This window comes from Anomaloglossus baeobatrachus (assembly GCF_048569485.1).
Source record: "Anomaloglossus baeobatrachus isolate aAnoBae1 chromosome 10 unlocalized genomic scaffold, aAnoBae1.hap1 SUPER_10_unloc_1, whole genome shotgun sequence".
In the NCBI taxonomy this organism is placed as follows: Eukaryota; Metazoa; Chordata; class Amphibia; order Anura; family Aromobatidae; genus Anomaloglossus; species Anomaloglossus baeobatrachus.
The window spans coordinates 279,859-305,092 of record NW_027441824.1 but is presented as its reverse complement, the minus strand read 5'-3'; the positions used below and the strand labels follow the sequence as shown (position 1 = coordinate 305,092).

The following is a 25,234-nucleotide window of genomic DNA, read 5'->3' as shown; positions in this document are numbered from 1 at the left end:
CGCCTCCCGTTGCCTGGGAACCGTCCAGGCACAAGAGGGCTATGTGTCACCAGAAGGCGCACACACTTCCTCAAGGCCGGCAGACGTGCAATCCCAGGCACCTTCCAGTACCGACCAAGGTAGCGTCCTCCGAAACTACACTTGATCTTAGCCAAAAGGCCGAGAAGCTATAACCCGAATTGGTTACGGCCTTGAGTGGCACCCTGGCCTATACCGGACACATCTTAGGGAGAGGGAGACAAACCCACGCCTACAGAAGACATTTTGTCACCCAAGCCAACCCTTGAAAAGGCTGTTTTGCAGAGCAAAAACAAGAAGAATGGTGCTTTTTGCAGCCGCCGCCCACTGCAATGAATCTGAATAACTCCTCCTTTTGGACACAAGCACCTCCCCTCCCCCTTGCAGTCTTTCCAATTCATGATACAAAAAGACGGACGGACAGGACAGGACAGGACAGGCTGCCTGACTTTCCGTCACTGCCACCCTTTGCCATCCTTGCCCGTAGAAAGCCCTTTCATCATCCCCAAACCCTAATCTTTTCCCTTCCCTTCCCAGATGCGTCTCACTCCCTTTCATTAGGAAGTGAGCGCAGCCTTTTCTCCGTTCTGCACATGCGCGACGTTAAACACAAATGCGCAGGCGTGCGTTCCATTACCCTCACTGCATTCCACTCCCATACAGGAAGTGGGCGCAGCTATTACTACGGTCGCACATAAAAGAACCCACGGCCACCACTGCACATAGCTGACTCCACCACAGGACACCCACTTCTACACCAACGCAGGTAAGACAGGATCGGCACCTCTATGCTCCCGTTACAATCAGGCTCAGTCACCATGTGATAACGCTCTCAACTCTTTAGTTGCAGGCTCCCCTTGCTTCACCTCCACTGGCTGTGCTGCCATTTCCTCTCCCACCTGGAAGGTATACTTTATTCCACTATTTTCCTGTTTCTCTCTTCCCCCTTTTCCCATAACCTACTTTTATCTGCATTTGTGGGGTATCTATATGCTATTTACATCATAGTTTTATTCATTAATATGGAAGGGAAGAGTGCCCATGAGAGTGTTGAACTGCGGAGAGCAAGAGATTAAGCTGCTCCGATTTGCCACCATTGATAAGCTGTTCTCAGTAGATACACATGCTATCCAAACAGCAGCATCCACCATTGCTTCAGCCCACCCATTCAGTGACAGCTCACCAAGTCAGCCAGAGGAGTGGTGTAAGGAATTACACGTAGGCACTGACTCCACACCTTCACATCACAAGAAGGGGGTCTACAGGCTAGTGCAAGAATACGAGCAAGTCTTCAGCAAACATCCGCTAGACTTTTGAAGAATAAAAGGGGTCAAACACTACATCCCCACAAGTGCACACCCACCCATCAAAGAGAGATATAAGCCAAAACTACCTGCACATTACCAGTGTACCAAGGACATGTTGAGCAACATGAAGGAGGCTGGGGTTATCCGTGACAGTTGTAGCCTCTGGGCAGCTCCGTTGGTCCTGTTAAAGAAGAAGGACAGCACCACTCCCCTGTATTGAGGAATAGCTAGCTGCATTGAGAACTGCAAATTATTTTTCTACCCTTGATCTCACTAGTCGCTATTGGCAAGTGTCCGTTGCTGAGGCAGACCGGGAGAAGACCGCCTTTGCCACCCCGATGGGTCTCTGCGAGTTCAAAAGCATGCCATTCGAGCTGTGCAATTTGCCAGGAACCTTCCAGAGGCTGATGGAATGCTGCTTGGGACACCGAAACTTTGAAACGGTACTGCTATACCTTTATGATGTTATTGTTTATTCTAAAGCAAACAAGATTTTAGGGTGTATAAAAAGGGAGATTAGATCCGGTGATCCCAACGTATTGTTACCCCTCTATAAATCACTTGTAAGGCCACATCTGGAATATGGGGTAAAGTCCTGAGCAGGTTGATAACCATTGGTTTGAGCATGGTAGGGTGTAGTGCGCATCTTCCTGCATCGGTAAAAGCTGCAGAAGTCCTTGAAGATTTCCGCTTCAAAGGCTGTGCCTTGATCTGTGAGGACTCTCTCTGAGTAGCCATGAGGTCTGCATAAGTGTGCTTGGAAGACCTTCGCTGCAGTATGGGCCATTAGATCTTTGACTTGTACCACAACCATAAATCTCGAGTAGTTGTCTACCATCGTAAGTGCATACGTGAGCTCGCCTCGATATTCTGCAACAAAACTCCCTTTTTCGATTTCAGTTTCAGCAAACACTCCTCTTCCTGTAGAAAATTTTATCATTACCTAAGACAGTCATTCTAATGCATGACAATATTAAGGCAATTTAGTTAAAACTTGTTTTAACTCACCTTTAAGGGGATTGATGTATTTCATGGTCAATCCAGGTTTGTCAGTGATGGCACTGACATAATGTATGGCGTCTTTTTCGGGCGTTATCCTTTGCCTTTTCATTGTGAAAATCCAGTTGCCTATATCAAAGCAAATTCTACTACTTGTAAAGTATGCAGAAAATGAAATGTAGAACATATAACATCAACTGCTTAGGAACGCATCATAGGTTAGTACTTAAAAGGATATTGTCATGTTCTAGTCATAATGCAAGCTGGACATTTTTCATGTTACCCTGTAATCGCCGGCCTGTTCTAATGCTCACAAGCCAAGATATAGGCTCAGCTGCTAAGGCTTCCCTCTGCCTTCTGAATGAAACTTGAATATGTCTGGGTCACTGTGTATATAGCAGGTGCTCAGAAAAAATAAGAGTCAATTCAATAGAAATAGCTCTGGCACACTATAGTGATCAATAACGTAAGAAAAGAACTCTTGGAATGCTGAAAATTCTTTATTTGTGCAAAAGGATAATTCATCCAACGTTTCGACCTTGTTTTTAGGTCTTTATCAAGGATAAAGTTATCTAAGATCATAAAGGGTTACAAAACCATATAAACACGTAATTAGTACATAGTACAACATAACAGTACAATATATTGCTACTTGAGAGTACAATGGGTCAAATGACCATGATGCACATACAAAAAATTTTTCCAAAGCCATAGTGAAAACATTTGTACTGAGGAAAGAAAATTTCCACATGACCTATCTGGAGAAACATTCTGGATCAAACAACCAAAAATAGTCAAGCAGGTAAATACACACCTATATGGATAACAGGATGATATGTGTTCAATTGTATAGCGTCATTGCGATTAAGGTACAAATGGAAAACTTGCAATCCTATATAGTGAAGGAAATGAACACATATCATATCAAAGAACACAGGAACATGGGTGTGAGAAAAACCTCAATGTTTATACTTTGTTCTTTATAATGGTGTGAACATGTATATGTCTCAGTACCTTATGCACTTGAGAATTCTAGTGAGTAGATCATGAAAGCCTATTTCAGAACTGGAATCGGTAAATAATTGTAGGTGGAATCTAAATGAAAAGATGGTACAAGTGTTATCATGACACGTGGGCTATAACACAATGGACCATGTGACAAAGAAGAAAGGAGAGAAAGAAGAGGAAGAAAATGCAACTACCTGTAACATTACGTGATAGTCACTGGTAAGTATCACTTGACAATTCAAGTGAAAAAGGATTCCTTTATTAAAGGGTTCTCAGTCGCCTCATGATCATGAAATACTAGGGTAAATGATATGAGAATGGGTAAGAAGCACCACTAAAGGAAATATGAGATGCAGGACATATATCTATAAACCCCTGAACTACATGATAGAAATAAAAAGAAGAAAAAAGAAAAAAAAGAAGAAAGAAGAACACATAGAATGCGGAAAGAGAATGGGTACAACTACCTGAGTTACTGCAGGGAGGCCCCTGGTTGGTATTGTGAGGGTTAGTGGAATTCCTTCACTGAAGGGTTCTCAGTTGCCTCAGGTTCGTGAAAAATGCTATAGACAAATAATGCCCGGAGAAAAGGGGTTCATATACAGCGAATAATGGTAATACAAGGTACATGTGTCACATGTAATAGTATATATATATATATTGTACTAAGCTCTACACCAGAAATAGAAAGTAGTCCCTCTGCCTTCTGTCTAGGTGCCCTGAGTTATGTCCTGTAAACTGTCACAGGGACCCAGACACACATGTGTAGTAGGGGAATATCCCTGCTGAGATGCCAGTGCTAGAGCACTCGTTTGCTGTGGAGTTGAACGCTATGTGAGCAGTTCTTACCTTCAATGAGCAGAAGTCTCTTTTTTCAGATTTCAATATCTCTGTGGGTATCTGGCAGAAATATGGAATACTCTTTACTGCTAAGACCCTGTACACCACTCCCACTAAAGGGGGCTTTACACGCTGCGACATCGCTAATGCGGAGTCGTTGGGGTCACGGAATTTGTGACGCACATCCGGCCGCATTAGCGATGTTGCTGCGTGTGACACCGATGAGCGATTTTGCATCGCTGCAAAAACGTGCAAAATCGCTCATCGGTGACATGGGTCTCCATTCTCGATTATCGTTACTGCAGCAGTAACGATGTAGTTCGTCGCTCCTGCGGCAGCACACATCGCTCCGTGTGACACCGCAGAAACGAGGAACCTCTCCTTACCTGCCTCCCAGCCGCTATGAGGAAGGAAGGAGGTGGGCGGGATGTTCCGGCCACTCATCTCCGCCCCTCCGCTGCTATTGGGCGGTCGCTCAGTGACGTCGCTGTGACGCCGCACGGACCGCCCCCTTAGAAAGGAGGCGGTTCGCCGGTCACAGCGACGTCGCCGGGCAGGTAAGTATGTGTGACGGGTCTGGTCGGTGTTGTGCAGCATGGGCAGCGATTTGCCCGTGTCGCGCAACAGATGGGGGCGGGTATCCACACTAGCGATATCGGGACCGATATCGCAGTGTGTAAAGTAGCCTTTAATAAACTGTGTAAAGGATTTTAAGTAAAAATCCACAATAAACCAGCGCTAGATGGGTTTTTATAATTTTATTAATAGACCACAAATAAAAAAATTTTTGCTATCCTTGTTTCAAGACAGAGTATTTGATAATATACAATACACTGATTATTACTAAAACCAAGGACCACATAAAACAAGGACCACATAAAATAAAAAATGAAAGTAATGAGAATAAAATTCTTTTGTATAACCAATTAACTTCGAGGTGATACAATATTCACATTGATTTAGTTTTACCAGTCTAATGTAATGCCCCGGCCGGTGGCATATATTTTGTTTGGTTAATAATTTAGACTTATACAATGAAAGATGTACTATACCACCCCTGGCTAACTTACAAGTTTTAAGTTGTACAATATAAGTTTGCGACGTTATATTCGCCCCCAGGGCCTGGGGGAATAAACTTCACAACAACTTGACCGCAAAAAACACCCCGGATTTCTCCGTTGATTAGGCTGGAACCGCTATGTACAGGATTGACCTGTTAGACTTCCAGAGCGGACGTTTTGAGGCCAGTGGCCGCGACTAGTGCTGGCTCTGGGGGAGATGTATGGTTACCGACATCCCTCTTTACAGAACCTTTATAACACTTCACAAGGCCACAAACCAGCCGGTCCCGTATTCTCCCAAATGTACTTTCGAAATCAAGCAGTACGAAGCCACTGAAAGCACCAAGATGTTGGCTGCGGACAACAATAAGATCAGCGGTAACTACTCAGCCTCTCCAGCGGGCAGTCCAGACCGTATCCAGTGTCAGCTGACTGATTCCACACAGGAGGAAGTTGCTTGGCAGGTTAGCACCACACAAGGCTCCGATCCGCTTCCAAACGAGCAATGCAGAACCGCTGGAGGTACCAATGTATCCTGGTTGCAGACAAAGGAAATGTCAGCGGTAACCTCTCAACCTCTCCAGCAGGCAATCCGTACCGTGTCCAGTGGAAGCCGGTTGATTCCACACGAGGGAGAGATTACTTGGCAGGTTATCACCGCACAGGTGAGGTAGGCAAAAACAGAGTCCTGATCCGACGCGCGTTTCGGGGGCGTGTAACGGCCCCCTTCCTCAAGGATAACTCAGCTGTTGCCTAGAGCACTATTTATGCATATATTTAATTGGTTATAATTTGCATAAAATTAAACAATGTTTAAATTCAACCAACATTCAATGACCACTACATATATCAATTTGTGAAAGAACGTTCATAATAGCCATATAATATAATTATGTGCAAAGGTTTTTCTAAAGGTTTTTCTAAAAAGACCTATATATAGCCTTGCTTGTATCATCATATACTGGGAAGACAATGTGTATATATGCATATGCTTTTTTTCAACAATAAATTTAACAAAAGGACATCATAAAGGTGTAATATAAATTTGCTATAATATGAAAAGCCCCTTATATCTACATCAACCTTGGGCAAGTGAAGCACCAATTTTAATATATATTATGCATATATACACATATATCTCCATGACAATCGCTTTTTTTTTTTTTTTTTTTTTTCCTTCTCTCCGTATTATTATCAGTACCTATTACTCCTCTACCTATAAAAATATAAATTAATTAAAAGCAAACAGTTCTATATCATTATTGAGTCCATATGGTTTCAAGGTGTTCAATTCAAAAATCCATTGGCTTTCTGCTCGTGACATTTTTTTAATGAAATCGCCACCTCTCCAATCCTTAGTTATTTTTTGTACGCCCCATACTTGGGATCCTTTAAAGGACCCTCCATGTTTTAACACATAATGTCTGGATAGGGGGTGCTTAGTACATTTATTTTTAACACTTCTAATGTGCTCACCCACCCTTTTCCATAGGGGTCTAATAGTTCTCCCAATGTATTTTTTCTGACAGGGACATTGAATGCAATATACTACTCCCTTTGATTGACATGTAATAAATTCTCTAATCATGACTTCTGACTGCCCCTGTAAGAAGGATTTCCGTGAAATATTTTTTGTATTCTTACATACTATACAGCTTTTGCATGGAAAAAAACCTTTCAGGCCAAATAATCCTCCCTTATTAGGTGCTGTAAGATTACGTATGGTGGGTGCCACTAAATTGCCAATATTGTTTGCCTTCCTATATATGAATATAACGTCGCAAACTTATATTGTACAACTTAAAACTTGTAAGTTAGCCAGGGGTGGTATAGTACATCTTTCATTGTATAAGTCTAAATTATTAACCAAACAAAATATATGCCACCGGCCGGGGCATTACATTAGACTGGTAAAACTAAATCAATGTGAATATTGTATCACCTCGAAGTTAATTGGTTATACAAAAGAATTTTATTCTCATTACTTTCATTTTTTATTTTATGTGGTCCTTGTTTTATGTGGTCCTTGGTTTTAGTAATAATCAGTGTATTGTATATTATCAAATACTCTGTCTTGAAACAAGGATAGCAAAAAATTTTTTATTTGTGGTCTATTAATAAAATTATAAAAACCCATCTAGCGCTGGTTTATTGTGGATTTTTACTTAAAATCCTTTACACAGTTTATTAAAGGCTACTTTACACACTGCGATATCGGTCCCGATATCGCTAGTGTGGATACCCGCCCCCATCTGTTGCGCGACACGGGCAAATCGCTGCCCATGCTGCACAACACCGACCAGACCCGTCACACATACTTACCTGCCCGGCGACGTCGCTGTGACCGGCGAACCGCCTCCTTTCTAAGGGGGCGGTCCGTGCGGCGTCACAGCGACGTCACTGAGCGACCGCCCAATAGCAGCGGAGGGGCGGAGATGAGTGGCCGGAACATCCCGCCCACCTCCTTCCTTCCTCATAGCGGCTGGGAGGCAGGTAAGGAGAGGTTCCTCGTTTCTGCGGTGTCACACGGAGCGATGTGTGCTGCCGCAGGAGCGACGAACTACATCGTTACTGCTGCAGTAACGATAATCGAGAATGGAGACCCATGTCACCGATGAGCGATTTTGCACGTTTTTGCAGCGATGCAAAATCGCTCATCGGTGTCACACGCAGCAACATCGCTAATGCGGCCGGATGTGCGTCACAAATTCCGTGACCCCAACGACTCCGCATTAGCGATGTCGCAGCGTGTAAAGCCCCCTTTAGTGGGAGTGGTGTACAGGGTCTTAGCAGTAAAGAGTATTCCATATTTCTGCCAGATACCCACAGAGATATTGAAATCTGAAAAAAGAGACTTCTGCTCATTGAAGGTAAGAATTGCTCACATAGCGTTCAACTCCACAGCAAACGAGTGCTCTAGCACTGGCATCTCAGCAGGGATATTCCCCTACTACACATGTGTGTCTGGGTCCCTGTGACAGTTTACAGGACATAACTCAGGGCACCTAGACAGAAGGCAGAGGGACTACTTTCTATTTCTGGTGTAGATCTTAGTACAATATATATATATATATACTATTACATGTGACACATGTACCTTGTATTACCATTATTCGCTGTATATGAACCCCTTTTCTCCGGGCATTATTTGTCTATAGCATTTTTCACGAACCTGAGGCAACTGAGAACCCTTCAGTGAAGGAATTCCACTAACCCTCACAATACCAACCAGGGGCCTCCCTGCAGTAACTCAGGTAGTTGTACCCATTCTCTTTCCGCATTCTATGTGTTCTTCTTCTTTCTTCTTTTTTTTCTTTTTTCTTCTTTTTATTTCTATCATGTAGTTCAGGGGTTTATAGATATATGTCCTGCATCTCATATTTCCTTTAGTGGTGCTTCTTACCCATTCTCATATCATTTACCCTAGTATTTCATGATCCTGAGGCGACTGAGAACCCTTTAATAAAGGAATCCTTTTTCACTTGAATTGTCAAGTGATACTTACCAGTGACTATCACGTAATGTTACAGGTAGTTGCATTTTCTTCCTCTTCTTTCTCTCCTTTCTTCTTTGTCACACGGTCCATTGTGTTATAGCCCACGTGTCATGATAACACTTGTACCATCTTTTCATTTAGATTCCACCTACAATTATTTACCGATTCCAGTTCTGAAATAGGCTTTCATCATCTACTCACTAGAATTCTCAAGTGCATAAGGTACTGAGACATATACATGTTCACACCATTATAAAGAACAAAGTATAAACATTGAGGTTTTTCTCACACCCATGTTCCTGTGTTCTTTGATATGATATGTGTTCATTTCCTTCACTATATAGGATTGCAAGTTTTCCATTTGTACCTTAATGGCAATGACGCTATACAATTGAACACATATCATCCTGTTATCCATATAGGTGTGTATTTACCTGCTTGACTATTTTTGGTTGTTTGATCCAGAATGTTTCTCCAGATAGGTCATGTGGAAATTTTCTTTCCTCAGTACAAATGTTTTCACTATGGCTTTGGAAAAATTTTTTGTATGTGCATCATGGTCATTTGACCCATTGTACTCTCAAGTAGCAATATATTGTACTGTTATGTTGTACTATGTACTAATTACGTGTTTATATGGTTTTGTAACCCTTTATGATCTTAGATAACTTTATCCTTGATAAAGACCTAAAAACAAGGTCGAAACGTTGGATGAATTATCCTTTTGCACAAATAAAGAATTTTCAGCATTCCAAGAGTTCTTTTCTTACGTTATTGATCACTATAGTGTGCCAGAGCTATTTTTATTGAATTGACTCTTATTTTTTCTGAGCACCTGCTATATACACAGTGACCCAGACATATTCAAGTTTCATTCAGAAGGCAGAGGGAAGCCTTAGCAGCTGAGCCTATATCTTGGCTTGTGAGCATTAGAACAGGCCGGCGATTACAGGGTAACATGAAAAATGTCCAGCTTGCATTATGACTAGAACATGACAATATCCTTTTAAGTACTAACCTATGATGCGTTCCTAAGCAGTTGATGTTATATGTTCTACATTTCATTTTCTGCATACTTTACAAGTAGTAGAATTTGCTTTGATATAGGCAACTGGATTTTCACAATGAAAAGGCAAAGGATAACGCCCGAAAAAGACGCCATACATTATGTCAGTGCCATCACTGACAAACCTGGATTGACCATGAAATACATCAATCCCCTTAAAGGTGAGTTAAAACAAGTTTTAACTAAATTGCCTTAATATTGTCATGCATTAGAATGACTGTCTTAGGTAATGATAAATATTTTCTACAGGAAGAGGAGTGTTTGCTGAAACTGAAATCGAAAAAGGGAGTTTTGTTGCAGAATATCGAGGCGAGCTCACGTATGCACTTACGATGGTAGACAACTACTCGAGATTTATGGTTGTGGTACAAGTCAAAGATCTAATGGCCCATACTGCAGCGAAGGTCTTCCAAGCACACTTATGCAGACCTCATGGCTACTCAGAGAGAGTCCTCACAGATCAAGGCACAGCCTTTGAAGCGGAAATCTTCAAGGACTTCTGCAGCTTTTACCGATGCAGGAAGATGCGCACTACACCCTACCATGCTCAAACCAATGGTTATCAACCTGCTCAGGACTTTACCCCATATTCCAGATGTGGCCTTACAAGTGATTTATAGAGGGGTAACAATACGTTGGGATCACCGGATCTAATCTCCCTTTTTATACACCCTAAAATCTTGTTTGCTTTAGAATAAACAATAACATCATAAAGGTATAGCAGTACCGTTTCAAAGTTTCGGTGTCCCAAGCAGCATTCCATCAGCCTCTGGAAGGTTCCTGGCAAATTGCACAGCTCGAAGGGCATGCTTTTGAACTCGCAGAGACCCATCGGGGTGGCAAAGGCGGTCTTCTCCCGGTCTGCCTCAGCAACGGACACTTGCCAATAGCGACTAGTGAGATCAAGGGTAGAAAAATAATTTGCAGTTCTCAATGCAGCTAGCTATTCCTCAATACAGGGGAGTGGTGCTGTCCTTCTTCTTTAACAGGACCAACGGAGCTGCCCAGAGGCTACAACTGTCACGGATAACCCCAGCCTCCTTCATGTTGCTCAACATGTCCTTGGTACACTGGTAATGTGCAGGTAGTTTTGGCTTATATCTCTCTTTGATGGGTGGGTGTGCACTTGTGGGGATGTAGTGTTTGACCCCTTTTATTCTTCAAAAGTCTAGCGGATGTTTGCTGAAGACTTGCTCGTATTCTTGCACTAGCCTGTAGACCCCCTTCTTGTGATGTGAAGGTGTGGAGTCAGTGCCTACGTGTAATTCCTTACACCACTCCTATGGCTGACTTGGTGAGCTGTCACTGAATGGGTGGGCTGAAGCAATGGTGGATGCTGCTGTTTGGATAGCATGTGTATCTACTGAGAACAGCTTATCAATGGTGGCAAATCGGAGCAGCTTAATCTCTTGCTCTCCGCAGTTCAACACTCTCATGGGCACTCTTCCCTTCCATATTAATGAATAAAACTATGATGTAAATAGCATATAGATACCCCACAAATGCAGATAAAAGTAGGTTATGGGAAAAGGGGGAAGAGAGAAACAGGAAAATAGTGGAATAAAGTATACCTTCCAGGTGGGAGAGGAAATGGCAGCACAGCCAGTGGAGGTGAAGCAAGGGGAGCCTGCAACTAAAGAGTTGAGAGCGTTATCACATGGTGACTGAGCCTGATTGTAACGGGAGCATAGAGGTGCCGATCCTGTCTTACCTGCGTTGGTGTAGAAGTGGGTGTCCTGTGGTGGAGTCAGCTATGTGCAGTGGTGGCCGTGGGTTCTTTTATGTGCGACCGTAGTAATAGCTGCGCCCACTTCCTGTATGGGAGTGGAATGCAGTGAGGGTAATGGAACGCACGCCTGCGCATTTGTGTTTAACGTCGCGCATGTGCAGAACGGAGAAAAGGCTGCGCTCACTTCCTAATGAAAGGGAGTGAGACGCATCTGGGAAGGGAAGGGAAAAGATTAGGGTTTGGGGATGATGAAAGGGCTTTCTACGGACAAGGATGGCAAAGGGTGGCAGTGACGGAAAGTCAGGCAGCCTGTCCTGTCCTGTCCTGTCCGTCCGTCTTTTTGTATCATGAATTGGAAAGACTGCAAGGGGGAGGGGAGGTGCTTGTGTCCAAAAGGAGGAGTTATTCAGATTCATTGCAGTGGGCGGCGGCTGCAAAAAGCACCATTCTTCTTGTTTTTGCTCTGCAAAACAGCCTTTTCAAGGGTTGGCTTGGGTGACAAAATGTCTTCTGTAGGCGTGGGTTTGTCTCCCTCTCCCTAAGATGTGTCCGGTATAGGCCAGGGTGCCACTCAAGGCCGTAACCAATTCGGGTTATAGCTTCTCGGCCTTTTGGCTAAGATCAAGTGTAGTTTCGGAGGATGCTACCTTGGTCGGTACTGGAAGGTGCCTGGGATTGCACGTCTGCCGGCCTTGAGGAAGTGTGTGCGCCTTCTGGTGACACATAGCCCTCTTGTGCCTGGACGGTTCCCAGGCAACGGGAGGCGATCACCTTTGTTATTTTGAAGTCCTACTGATAAACAGAAAAAAAAAAAAATTAAATCTGTTCTTATCAGTTTAATATCTGATACGTCCCCTCTCTGGGGACCATATATTAAATGGATTTTTAGAACAAGGAGATGGAAAAAATCTTGCTCTGTCCACTCCACGCATTGACCTGGTATTGCAGTACCTCCAGGACCGGTGCACCCCTTCTTAACCCAGTTTCCAAAAGCAGAACTCAATTCACCTGATTCAAATGAGCCCCATTAGTGAATTGAAAGAAAGCAAAAACTTTATATGCACCTCAATTTGGCCAATTCACTTTTCACACTTTCACCCTTTTTTTTATCTTTCACACCTTTTACTTGCTTTATTGATGCAAAAAGCTGTGCCAAATAGCAAACTCATCTCCACTCAACTTGACCAACTCTGCTATGTCCCGTGCAGTATCTTATTCTCAGTCTTATCTAGATCATTTGCAATTGAATAGAATAGATCCCTTTTGGCTGCTTATGACTGTGTAAAATATGTAGTTTTACTGGGCTGGGATGAGAGAATCCATTGAAGCATGGTGTAGGGATTGTGGTTCCTGTGTGCTAAGAAGAGAGGCTGGCACCAGCCAGAAAGCCCCATTGCAGCCAATAATCACTTAATAACTTTTTCAACTTGTCATCATATGGGAGGCCTTCCATTCCTTGTAGTAGTCTAGTTGCCCACCTTTGAACTGACTCTAACTTCTGAATGTCCTTTTTAAAATGTGGAGCCCAAAACTGGTTCCCATATTCCAGATGTAGCCTTACAAGTGATTTATAGAGGTGTAACAATACGTTGGGATCACGGGATCTAATCTCCCTTTTTATACACCCTAAAATCTTGTCCCAATCAGCATTCCATCAGCCTCTGGAAGGTTCCTGGCGCATTGCACAGCTCGAAGGGCATGCTTTTGAACTCGCAGAGACCCATAGGGGTGGCGAAGGCGGTCTTCTCCCGGTCTGCCTCAGCAACGGACACTTGCCAATAGTGACTAGTGAGATCAAGGGTAGAAAAATAATTTGCAGTTCTCAATGCAGCTAGCAATTCCTCAATACGGGGAGTGGTGCCGCCCTTCTTTTTTAACAGGATCAACAGAGCTGCCCAAAGGCTACAACTGTCACGGATAACCCCAGCCGCCTTCATGTTGCTCAACATGTCCTTGGTACACTGGCAATGTGAAGGTGGTATTGGCTTATAGCTCTCTTTGATGGGTGGGTGTGCACCTGTGGGGATGTGGTGTTGGACCCCTTTTATTCCCCCAAAATCTAGCGGGCTTCCCACCGGTAACCCGCTCCCCAGCTTGGATGGATGCTGAGGGAGCCCCTTTTGCCCGCAGGCTCTGGCCCTGGGAACTGTAGCCTTGGCGGTGACTGTGCTTCCCTCTACGGTGTGAGCTGTTGCCTTCAATCGGGTCTTGACTGCTGGGAAACCCTGGAGGTTCCTGTCGCTAACGGATTTGACCGGTTTTACGGCGACTCCTAGCCTGGTCGGGGTCCGTAGGCCCTGCCGGATGGTGCTGGCTTCTCTTCACTCCCCGATCTGGTACCGGCGGGCCACCGCCCATCCCCGGTCCGTACGGTTCACTCCAATCAGCCTCTCCTGCAGAAGGTCACCACCGTCTGCCAACCTTGCTGAGTGCCCGGGCCACACACCCGGACACGGTCAGTCTCCTCTTCACTTCTCTAACTCCAAAACTGATCTCTAATCTGACTCCTTTTCCCGCCTCCAGGACTGTGAACTCCTCGGTGGGTGGGATCAACCACCTGGCCCACCCCCTGGTGTGGACATCAGCCCCTGGAGGAAGGCAACTAGGATTTGTGTTTAGCTTCGGTGTGCCTAGCCGGAGTGTAGAGTGTGTTGGTGTAGTACCTGTGACGACCTGGCTTGTCCAGGGCGCCACATTCCCCTATAGTAAAATGCAGACCGTCCGCGGGCTGCCCGTCCATCACCGGTTTTATTTTCACAACTGAAAAAGAATAAAACGGTAAAACATGTAAAAGCATCATAAACATTTTACAACGGTACAGCTTCCGCTCTTCTCCCACCCAAACAACCTGGCCCTGATGCTGCCCCTAAGAAGCGGGCAGCACCCCTTGACCCCAGTCCAGCACCAAGTTGCCCGAGCGGGTTCTGTCTCTTTCAGGGGGCCCACGTCCAAGGGGACCCCTGAACCCCCGGAGGATCGCCACCGGTTACGGTAGTGGCGGGCCTAGGCCATCCCTTTCCTCCAGGCCCATCCTCCCAAATCAGCCTCTCCGGAGGCGGTAACGGTGTCAAGCCAACAAACATTTTTATTTACATTGCACTAAGTTTGTGGTTGCCCTGCAAGTTCTCGGGCTTGTCCGTAAGCAGTTCCTTACGCAATGGTTGCACAGTCCCTACGGGGACAACAGTTGCCGGCAACGGCCGGTTTAATCACGGTTCAATCAGGTAAACTTCTTTGGTTGATCATCTTTACTTATCATTTAAAACTTTCAAACTGGTACACTCAACACATAAAGCCCCCCCCTTTTAAAGAGTAGTTTCCCTGTACCTAAGTGGGGGTCTACCTAGGTTGGGGCGAGTGGACCTTCGGGGTCCGGTGTCAGTGGTGACAGGCAGTGGGGCAGAGGGAACAGTCAGTTCCTCCTCCCTGCTATCATGTGGGGCAGGCGGAGGCGTAGGGGAGCTGGGTACAGGTACCTCCCTGGGCACTGGCTCGCGGTTAACCGTTTCCATCATTTCTTCATCCACGGGTTGTGGGAACAGTATCACTGGAAGGATCACCGCACCGTTCTGTGTAGGCCAGTCTGCTGGAAAATCACCCATCATGGTGTGGATTACCTCTTTTTCCTTCTCCACTGGACTGGGAACTGGAGCCTCATCCGCTACTCTCAATGCTGGTGGGCACTTCTTCAGGTGGTCTCGGGAAACCGTGGCCAAAGTCCCCCCCTGGTCACGGCTGATCTGGTAGGCCTTCCCATTCTCCCATCCTGTGGGCTGGACTACATACGGGGTTTTTTCCCATTGATCATCCAGCTTGTGGGCCCTTCTTTTCCGCTTCAGCACTACATCCCCAGGTTGGAAGGAACCGGCAGGCGCCTTCTTGTTGAAGCACTGCTCCTGTTGTCCCCGACTCCGGCACAAGTTCTTTTCAACATACTCCTGGACCTGTCGGTACTGTGTCCTCCGCCGAGTGTCCCATTCAGCTGTCGACAGGAGTGCTTCTGAAGCTTCCAAGCCCATTTCCAGATCCACTGGTAGCCGGCCGGGACGAGCTCTCATCAGGTATGCTGGAGTGCATTTCGTAGAGCTGGAAGGGATGTTGTTGTACATATCGACCAGGTCAGGTAGCTTCTCCAGCCACAGGTTCCGCTCTTCCAGTGGTAACGTCTTGAGGAGGCCCAGGACCAAGTGGTTCATCTTTTCACAAATGCCATTGGTTTGGGCGTGGTAAGGCGTGGTCCGGATTTTCTTGCAGCCGTACAACTGGCAGAATTCCTGGAATACCTCTGCTTCAAAGGCCGGACCCTGGTCGGTAAGCACCCTCTCCGGGTACCAATGCGGTCAACAGAAATAAGCCTGGAAAGCCTTAGCAGCGGTGCGGCCGGTTAAGTCCTTAACTGGGACAACCACCAGGAACCTCGAGTAGTGGTCTACGATGGTCAGAGCGTAGGTGTACCCACTTCGGCTGGGGGTGAGCTTTACATGGTCAAGGGCAACCAGCTCCAGCGGTTGGTGTGTAATGATCGGGTGTAGGGGTGCCTTCTGGCTGGCCTCGTCCTTCCTTCTCAATGCGCAAGGGCCACATTCTCGGCACCAGGCCTCCACAGATTCCCGCATTCCACTCCAATAGAACCGCTCTCTTAACAACATCTCTAGCTTCTTCCACCCGAAGTGCACTGCACCATCATGGTATGCTTGCAGGACGGTGGGCACGTTAGCCTGGGGAATCACCAGCTGGCGGATCTTCTCGTGAGTCTTTGGATTAATCAGCTCGCGATACAACTTCCCCTGGTGTAGGTATAGCCGGGTCCGTTCTTGCCACAGACGTTGGGCTTCGGCAGGGGCAGCAGGGTCTATCCCAGCAGAACCCTGTTCCACTAGAGTCTTGACCAGGCGGACAGCAGGTGCCTGGTCCTGAGCTTCCTGCCAGTCCTGTCGGGGCAGCGGATCCAGGTTCACCCGTTGTTGGTAGACGTGGACCTTCTCAGTGAATGGCCGGTGAAATGCAGGCAACTCGATCTCTTCGAGGTCATCATCCTCTGGCCCCTCTTCCGACAGGTGGGGCATCCGGGGAGAGTGCATTGGCATTGACGTTGGTACGGCCGGCCCGGTACTTGATGGTGAAATCGTAGTTGGCTAACCTGGTCACCCACCGCTGCTCCAACGCGCCCAGCTTGGCCGTATCTAGATGGGTCAGCAGGTTATTGTCTGTGTACGCGGTGAACTTGGCTGCTGCCAGGTAATGGCGGAACCGCTCGGTGATAGCCCACACCAGTGCCAAGAGCTCAAGCTTGAAGGAGATGTAGTTCTCAGGGTTCCTCTCAGTCGGTCGGAGTTTTCAGCTAGCATAAGCTATTACCTTTTCCCTTCTGTCTTGGACCTGGGATAGAACAGCCCCCAAGCCCACATTGCTGGCGTCGGTGTAGAGGATGAATGGGCGGCTGTAGTCAGGGTACGCTAGGATTTCCTCTCCGGTCAGGGCTGTTCTCAGCTGGCGGAAGGATTCCTCATGCTTTTCTTCCCACACCAATGGGGCTACTAGGGATCTACCACCCTTGGTCTGTCCTACGAGGAGGTCTTGCATGGGGGCAGCCATCTTTGTGTACCCCTTAATGAAGCGACGGTAATATCCCACCAGGCCCAGAAACTGCCTCACTTCCCTCACTGTGGTCGGTCTCGGCCAGTCTTGGATGGCGGTGATCTTCTCGGGGTTGGGGGCGACACCTTCCGCACCAACCACATGTCCTAGGTACTGCACTCTGGGTTTCAGCAGATGACACTTTGAGGGCTTCAACTTCATCCCATACTTGGCAAGGGACGCGAACACCTCGGCTAGGTGCTCCAGGTGGGCTTCATACGTCTGTGAGTACACAATCACATCATCCAAGTACAGCAAAACGGTCCCATAGGCAGTCTTCTCTCGGTCTTCCGGTGCCACGGCCACCTGCCAGTACCCGCTGGTGAGGTCAAGGGTGGAGAAGTAGTTAGCGGTTCTCAGCGAGGCCAGGGACTCTTTGATGCGGGGCAGAGGGTAAGCATCCTTATGCGTTATCTGGTTAATCTTCTGGTAATCCACACACATCCGCATGGTGCCATCCTTCTTCTTAACCAGCACCAACGGAGCAGCCCAGGGACTACAGCTGTCCCTAATAACCCCTGCCTCCTTCATGTTCCTCAATATGTCTTTGGCGCATTGGTAGTGCGCAGGGGGAATAGGCCTGTATCTCTCTTTAATAGGGGAGTGTGTACCGGTAGGGATGTGGTGTTGAACTCCTTTAATCTGCCCAAAATCTAGAGGGTGCTTGCTAAAAACCCGCTCATACTCCTGTACCACCCGGTATACCCCTTCCTTGTGGTGTATGGGGGTATCATCAGTGCCGACATGTAGCTCTCGATACCACTCGCCTAACTCCCCCAGGGATGAGTGGGAACCGGCAGCAGGCGGTGTGACCGGGGGAACGGCTTCATGGATCGTGTGGGGATCTAGAGTGAGCAATTTGGCAAGGGTAGCGTACCGGGTGGTGCATGAATGCACACATATTGGTTTTATAATCTTATTGTATTACTTTATATTCTTATTTCACTTGTGCATATCTCCACCATAATCCTGGCTAAGAAATATAGCTTTTTTTGGGGTACACAGGTAGTAAGGTCTTCTTTCTATTTCTTTAGGGGTGATATAGCCTGGTGGAACTCTAGACCTCTAACATTATATATGCACCCTTTTTCTTTATGGTTCTTGGACACCTTATAACATTCTTCCATACATATATATCTTTCTCATAAATTATAAATAATTAGGCATTTTTATATATTTTATTTACATTTTCATAAATAACTTTTTACAAAGCATGGGGGACATTCTCACATACATATAATTTTCATGTACGCATTCTGAAAATTTACGCATAAACCGTACACACTCCTTTTTGTAACAATTTCTATAACTCATTCGCTGAACTCTCATCCCGGATATTCATTCTTACACCGAATTTCCTGTTATAACACAACATTCATGATTTTTATTCAATTTATTTTTATTTTTTAGGTTTATTAGTAGTGATGAGCGAGTACTAAAAAGCTCGGGTGCTCGAAGCTCGGGCCGAGCCTCCCAAGATACTCGTGTACTCGGCCCGAGCACCGAGCCCAATGTTATCCTATGGGAGACCCGAGTATTTTTGTGAAATGACCACCGGCAGCATGTAGAAACCCTAAAAATGGCACAAAAGTCTCCGAAGAGTGCTCAAATGACATGGCAACAGCATGGGGAAGACCCCTTGAAGCATTTATCACTCAAAAGTCACAGCTTTGAATAATTTTGTCCGCGTTTTACGCCATTTTTACGGACTCACCAGAAAACCTTCCAAAATGACACCAAAATGATTTTTCATAGCGGAAATGTTAAGGGCACATACCCAATAGTGAGATAGAGCTAATGTATGTTACTTTTTGAGATCAATACATGAAAGATTTTACGTAAAACATTGTGTGGCACTCCGATGTCCCTGAGAAGAGACGTACATAAAGGCCTCTGAGTCTAATGTGCCCATTTTGAGGAACTGAGTCCTTGTAGTATTTTCCTTTGCCAGGGCAGTCCAAAATTGTGAGGTTCACCAATGCCCCTGCATACAGACGTGCATGATGGCCTGTAAACCTGAAGTGCCCATTGTAAGGAAGTGGGTCTATTGTAGTATAGCCCTTAGGCAGGGCAGCCAAAAATTGGGAGGCTCCACGTTGTCCCTGGATAGAGACGTGCATGAGGGCCTCAAAACATTAAGTGTCCAGTGTCAGGAAGTGGGTGTATTATAGTATAGCCCTTAGGCAGGGCAGCCAAAAATTGGGAGGCTCCACGTTGTCCCTGGATAGAGACGTGCATGAGGGCCTGTAAACCTGAAGTGCCCATTGGAAGGAAGTGGGTCTTTTGTAGTATAGCCCTTTGGCAGGGCAGCCAAAAATTGGGAGGCTCCACGTTGTCACTGGATAGAGACGTGCATGAGGGCCTGTAAACCTGAAGTGCCCATTGGAAGGAAGTGGGTCTTTTGTAGTATAGCCCTTTGGCAGGGCAGCCAAAAATTGGGAGGCTCCACGTTGTCCCTGGATAGAGACATGCATGAGGGCCTCAAAACATTAAGTGTCCATTGTCAGGAAGTGGGTGTATTATAGTATAGCCCTTAGGCAGGGCAGCCAAAAATTGGGAGGCTCCACGTTGTCCCTGGATAGAGACGTGCATGAGGGCCTGTAAACCTGAAGTGCCCATTGGAAGGAAGTGGGTCTTTTGTAGTATAGCCCTTTGGCAGGGCAGCCAAAAATTGGGAGGCTCCACGTTGTCCCTGGATAGAGACGTGCATGAGGGCCTCAAAACATTAAGTGTCCATTGTCAGGAAGTGGGTGTATTATAGTATAGCCCTTTGGCAGGGCAGCCAAAAATTGGGAGGCTCCACGTTGTCCCTGGATAGAGACCTGCATGAGGGCCTCAAAACATTAAGTGTCCATTGTCAGGAAGTGGGTGTATTATAGTATAGCCCTTAGGCAGGGCAGCCAAAAATTGGGAGGCTCCACGTTGTCCCTGGATAGAGACGTGCATGAGGGCCTCAAAACATTAAGTGTCCATTGTCAGGAAGTGGGTCTTTTGTAGTATAGCCCTTTGGCAGGGCAGCCAAAAATTGGGAGGCTCCACGTTGTCCCTGGATAGAGACGTGCATGAGGGCCTCAAAACATTAAGTGTCCATTGTCAGGAAGTGGGTGTATTATAGTATAGCCCTTAGGCAGGGCAGCCAAAAATTGGGAGGCTCCACGTTGTCCCTGGATAGAGACGTGCATGAGGGCCTCAAAACATTAAGTGTCCATTGTCAGGAAGTGGGTCTTTTGTAGTATAGCCCTTTGGCAGGGCAGCCAAAAATTGGGAGGCTCCACGTTGTCCCTGGATAGAGACGTGCATGAGGGCCTCAAAACATTAAGTGTCCATTGTCAGGAAGTGGGTGTATTATAGTATAGCCCTTTGGCAGGGCAGCCAAAAATTGGGAGGCTCCACGTTGTCCCTGCATAGAGACGTGCATGAGGGCCTCAAAACATTGTTCCCATTGCAAAGGAGCGGGTCTCCTGTCGTTGTAATGTCCATTCTGCAAAGAATGGGCGAAAAAATTTACCACTGGGGGTATACCTGAAACAAAGGCCTAACTCTTGTAACGGTCATCATGGTGGCGCATGAGGAGAAGGAGGAGCAGTCCAGCGATTATCCAAAGTCCAGAAGTGTGTACCCATGGGTGACTGGAGGTACATAGCAAATTCCCGTTACAAACTTTAAATTCCGCTCTCATTTGCTGGTGGTGTGGTGAAGTCTGGCCCAATCCAACCCTTGTTCATCTTGATCAGAGTCAGCCTGTCAGCATTTTCAGTTGACAGGCGGGTGCGTTTATCTGTAATGATTCCACCTGCGGCACTAAAAACACGCTCTGACAAAACGCTAGCGGCAGGGCAGGCCAGGACTTCCAAGGCGTAGAGAGCCAATTCATGCCACGTGTCCACCTTGGATACCCAATAATTGTAAGGCACAGAGGAATGTCGGAGTACAGTTGTTCGATCTGCAAGGTACTCCTTGAGCATCTGGGCAAACTTAGGATTTCTTGTGGCACTACCCCGCACCTCAGGGGCTGTGGTACGTGAGGGGCTGAGAAAACTGTCCCACATCTTAAAGACTGTTCCCCTACCTCTGGCGGATTGGACTTGTGCCTCTCTCGGCTGTACGCCTTGGTTGTCCACTGATTCCTGACCTATGCCGCTAGCGTTTTGTGAGGGGAATGCTTTGCCTACTTCCGTGACTATGGCCTTCCGGAACTGCTGCATTTTGGTTGACCTCTCCGCCTCGGGAATAAGAGACATAAAGTTCTCCTTGTAGCGTGGGTCTAACAGTGTTACCAACCAGTAATGATTGTCGGCCAAGATGTTCTTAACGCGAGGGTCACGAGACAGGCAGCTTACCATAAAGTCAGCCATGTGCGCCAGACTCTTAACAGCCAGGACTTCAGTAGCCTGACCAACACGTTGACTGAACATGCTGTCCTCCTCCTCCTCCTCCTCCTCCTCATCTACCCTGTCCTCTGGCCAGCCACGCTGAACCGAGGATATGACTGGTGTGCATGTCATATCCTCAATTTGGCCGGAGATTTGCTCCATGTCTTCATCCTCCTCCTCGTCATAGTCCTCCACTGCACGTTGTGATGAGACGAGGCTGGGCTGTGTGTTATCACCCACACCCACTACTGTTTCTTGCTGCAACTCATCGCGCTCCGCCTGCAATGCATCATGTTTGGTTTTGAGCAGAGACCGTTTTAGAAGGCAGAGTAGCGGTATGGTGACGCTAATAATGGCGTCATCACCACTCACCATCTTGGTGGAGTCCTCAAAGTTTTGGAGGATGGTACATAGGTCGGACATCCATCTCCACTCCTCAGGTGTTATGTGTGGAGTTTGACCCATTTCCCGACGGCTTAGGTGATGCAGGTACTCAACAACTGCCCTCTTCTGCTCACATATCCTGACCAACATGTGCAGAGTTGAATTCCAACGCGTGGGGACATCACACACCAGTCTGTGAGCCGGAAGATGCAAACTGCGCTGAAAGCCGGCAAGGCCGGCTGAAGCAGTAGGTGACTTTCGAAAATGTGCAGACAGGCGGCGAACTTTTACCAGCAGATCAGACAGCTCTGGGTATGAGTTTAGAAACCGCTGAACCACGAGGTTGAGCACATGGGCCACGCATGGAACATGTGTCAGCTGGCCTCGCCTCAAAGCCGCCACCAGGTTCCGGCCATTGTCACACACGACCTTTCCTGGCTTTAGGTTCAGAGGTGTGAGCCAGTGATCTGCCTGCTGTTTCAGAGCTGTCCACAGCTCTTCTGCATTGTGGGGTTTGTCACCTATGCAGATTAGCTTCAGCACAGCCTGTTGCCGCTTCGCCGAGGCAGTGCTGCAGTGCTTCCAGCTTGGGACTGGTGTGGAGGGTACAGTGGATGAGGATGCGCAGGAGGAGGAGGAGGCTGAAGAGCATGACATTCCGGAGCTGTAGAGTGTGGGTGAAACACTGACTGAGGTAGGGCCTGCAAACCTTGGTGTGGGAAGGACGTGTTCCGTCCCTCGCTCAGACTGGGTCCCAGCTTCCACAATATTAACCCAGTGTGCCGTCAACGAGATGTAGCGGCCTTGCCCACAAGCACTTGTCCACGTGTCTGTGGTTAGGTGGACTTTGGGTGAAACAGCGTTGTTCAGGGCACGTGTGATGTTTTGTGACACGTGGTTATGCAACGCGGGGACGGCACACCGGGAGAAATAGTGGCGGCTGGGGACCGAGTAACGTGGGACAGCTGCCGCCATCAGGTCGCGGAATGCTTCTGTCTCCACCAGCCTAAAAGGCAACATTTCCAGCGCAAGCAGTCGCGAAATGTTAGCATTTAGAACTGTGGCATGTGGGGTGTTGGCAGTGTATTTGCGCCTGCGTTCAAAGGTTTGCTGAATGGATAACTGAACGCTGCGCTGGGACAAGGACGTGCTTGCTGATGGTGTTATTTCTGAGTAGGCAACTGCAGGTGCAGGACCGGAGGAGGCTTGTTCGCAGGCAGCATGGACAGGGGATTGGCTCGCATGCACAACCAGCGAAGACGTAGCAGTGACATTAGCAAGCACTGCTCCTCGACTCTGTTGTACTTCCCACAAAGTCGGGTGCTTGGCTGACATGTGCCTGATCATGCTGGTGGTGGTCAGGCTGCTAGTTTTGGTACCCCTGCTGATGCTGGCACGGCAGGTGTTGCAAATGGCCTTTTTAGAATCATCTGGATCCAACTTAAAAAACTGCCAGACTCGGGAAGACCTAACATTTGTACAGGCACCTTGTGTCGTGTTGTTGTTCCGGGGAACGGTTGCCTGACTTCTGCCTGGAGCCACCACCCTGCTTCTTACTGCCTGTTGGGATGCTACGCCTCCCTCCCCCTGTGCACTGCTGTCCTCGCTCTGCATATCCTCCTGCCAGGTTGGGTCAGTTACTGGATCATCCACCACGTCGTCTTCCTCTTCCGCACCCTGCTCCTCCTCCTGACTTCCTGACAATTGTGTCTCATCATCGTCCACCCCTTGTTGAGACACGTTGCCAACTTCGTGAGAACGTGGCTGCTCAAATATTTGGCCATCTGTACATACGATCTCCTCATGACCCACTTCAACATGAGCTGGCGAGAGGCCAGAATGTGCGAATGGAAACGTGAACAGCTCTTCCGAGTGTCCAAGTGTGGGATCATTAATGTCCGAGGACGTGTACTCAGCCTTGTGGTAGGAAGGAGGATCAGGTTCTGAAATGTGCGGTGCAGTATCACGGCTACTGACACTTGACCGTGTGGAAGACAGAGTGTTTGTGGTGGTGCCAATCTGACTGGAAGCATTATCCGCTATCCAACTAACAACCTGTTGACACTGGTCTTGGTTCAAGAGCGGTGTACTGCTGCGGTCCCCAAGAATTTGGGACAGGACGTGCGAGCGACTAGATGTGGCCCTTTGTTGTGGCAAAATTAGAGCTTGCCCACGACCTCGGCCTCTGCCTGCACCACCATCACGTCCACTTCCTTGTTCCTTGCCAACGCCCTTGCGCATTTTGCAATGCTGTGCTGACGTGTATTCACTAGACTTGGGCGTTATATCAAAGTTTGTGCAAATTGTGCACCTGTACGCTGCCACCGACAGGCACACACGTGCGGTTTTTAAATGCAAGCACGGACGCACTAAGAACCTAACAGGTTTTAGGAGCAAAAATTAATGATGAGAACTCTGACACTATCAGCCACTGCTGACTGACGTGTATTATACACTACACTTGTGCGTTATATAATAGTTTGGTAAAAACGCACACAAGTGCACCTGTACGCTGCCACCGACAGGCACACACGTGCGGTTTTTAAATGCAAGCACGGACGCACTAAGAACCTAACAGGTTTTAGGAGCAAAAATTAATGACGAGAACTCTGACACTATCAGCCACTGCTGACTGACGTGTATTATACACTACACTTGTGCGTTATATAATAGTTTGGTAAAAACGCACACAAGTGCACCTGTACGCTGCCACCGACAGGCACACACGTGCGGTTTTTAAATGCAAGCACGGACGCACTAAGAACCTAACACAGGTTTTAGGAGCAAAAATTAATGACGAGAACTCTGACACTATCAGCCACTGCTGACTGACGTGTATTATACACTACACTTGTGCGTTATATAATAGTTTGGTAAAAACGCACACAAGTGCACCTGTACGCTGCCACCGACAGGCACACACGTGCGGTTTTTAAATGCAAGCACGGACGCACTAAGAACCTAACACAGGTTTTAGGAGCAAAAATTAATGACGAGAACTCTGACACTATCAGCCACTGCTGACTGACGTGTATTATACACTACACTTGTGCGTTATATAATAGTTTGGTAAAAACGCACACAAGTGCACCTGTACGCTGCCACCGACAGGCACACACGTGCGGTTTTTAAATGCAAGCACGGACGCACTAAGAACCTAACACAGGTTTTAGGAGCAAAAATTAATGACGAGAACTCTGACACTATCAGCCACTGCTGACTGACGTGTATTATACACTACACTTGTGCGTTATATAATAGTTTGGTAAAAACGCACACAAGTGCACCTGTACGCTGCCACCGACAGGCACACACG

At 47.1% G+C, this 25,234-nt stretch overlaps 1 pseudogene; it reads left to right on the top strand.

Moving 5' to 3' along the window:
• Positions 1-12,290: 12,290 nt before the first annotated feature.
• On the top strand, positions 12,291-12,497 carry LOC142260344 (U2 spliceosomal RNA; annotated as a pseudogene).
• Positions 12,498-25,234: the final 12,737 nt, after the last annotated feature.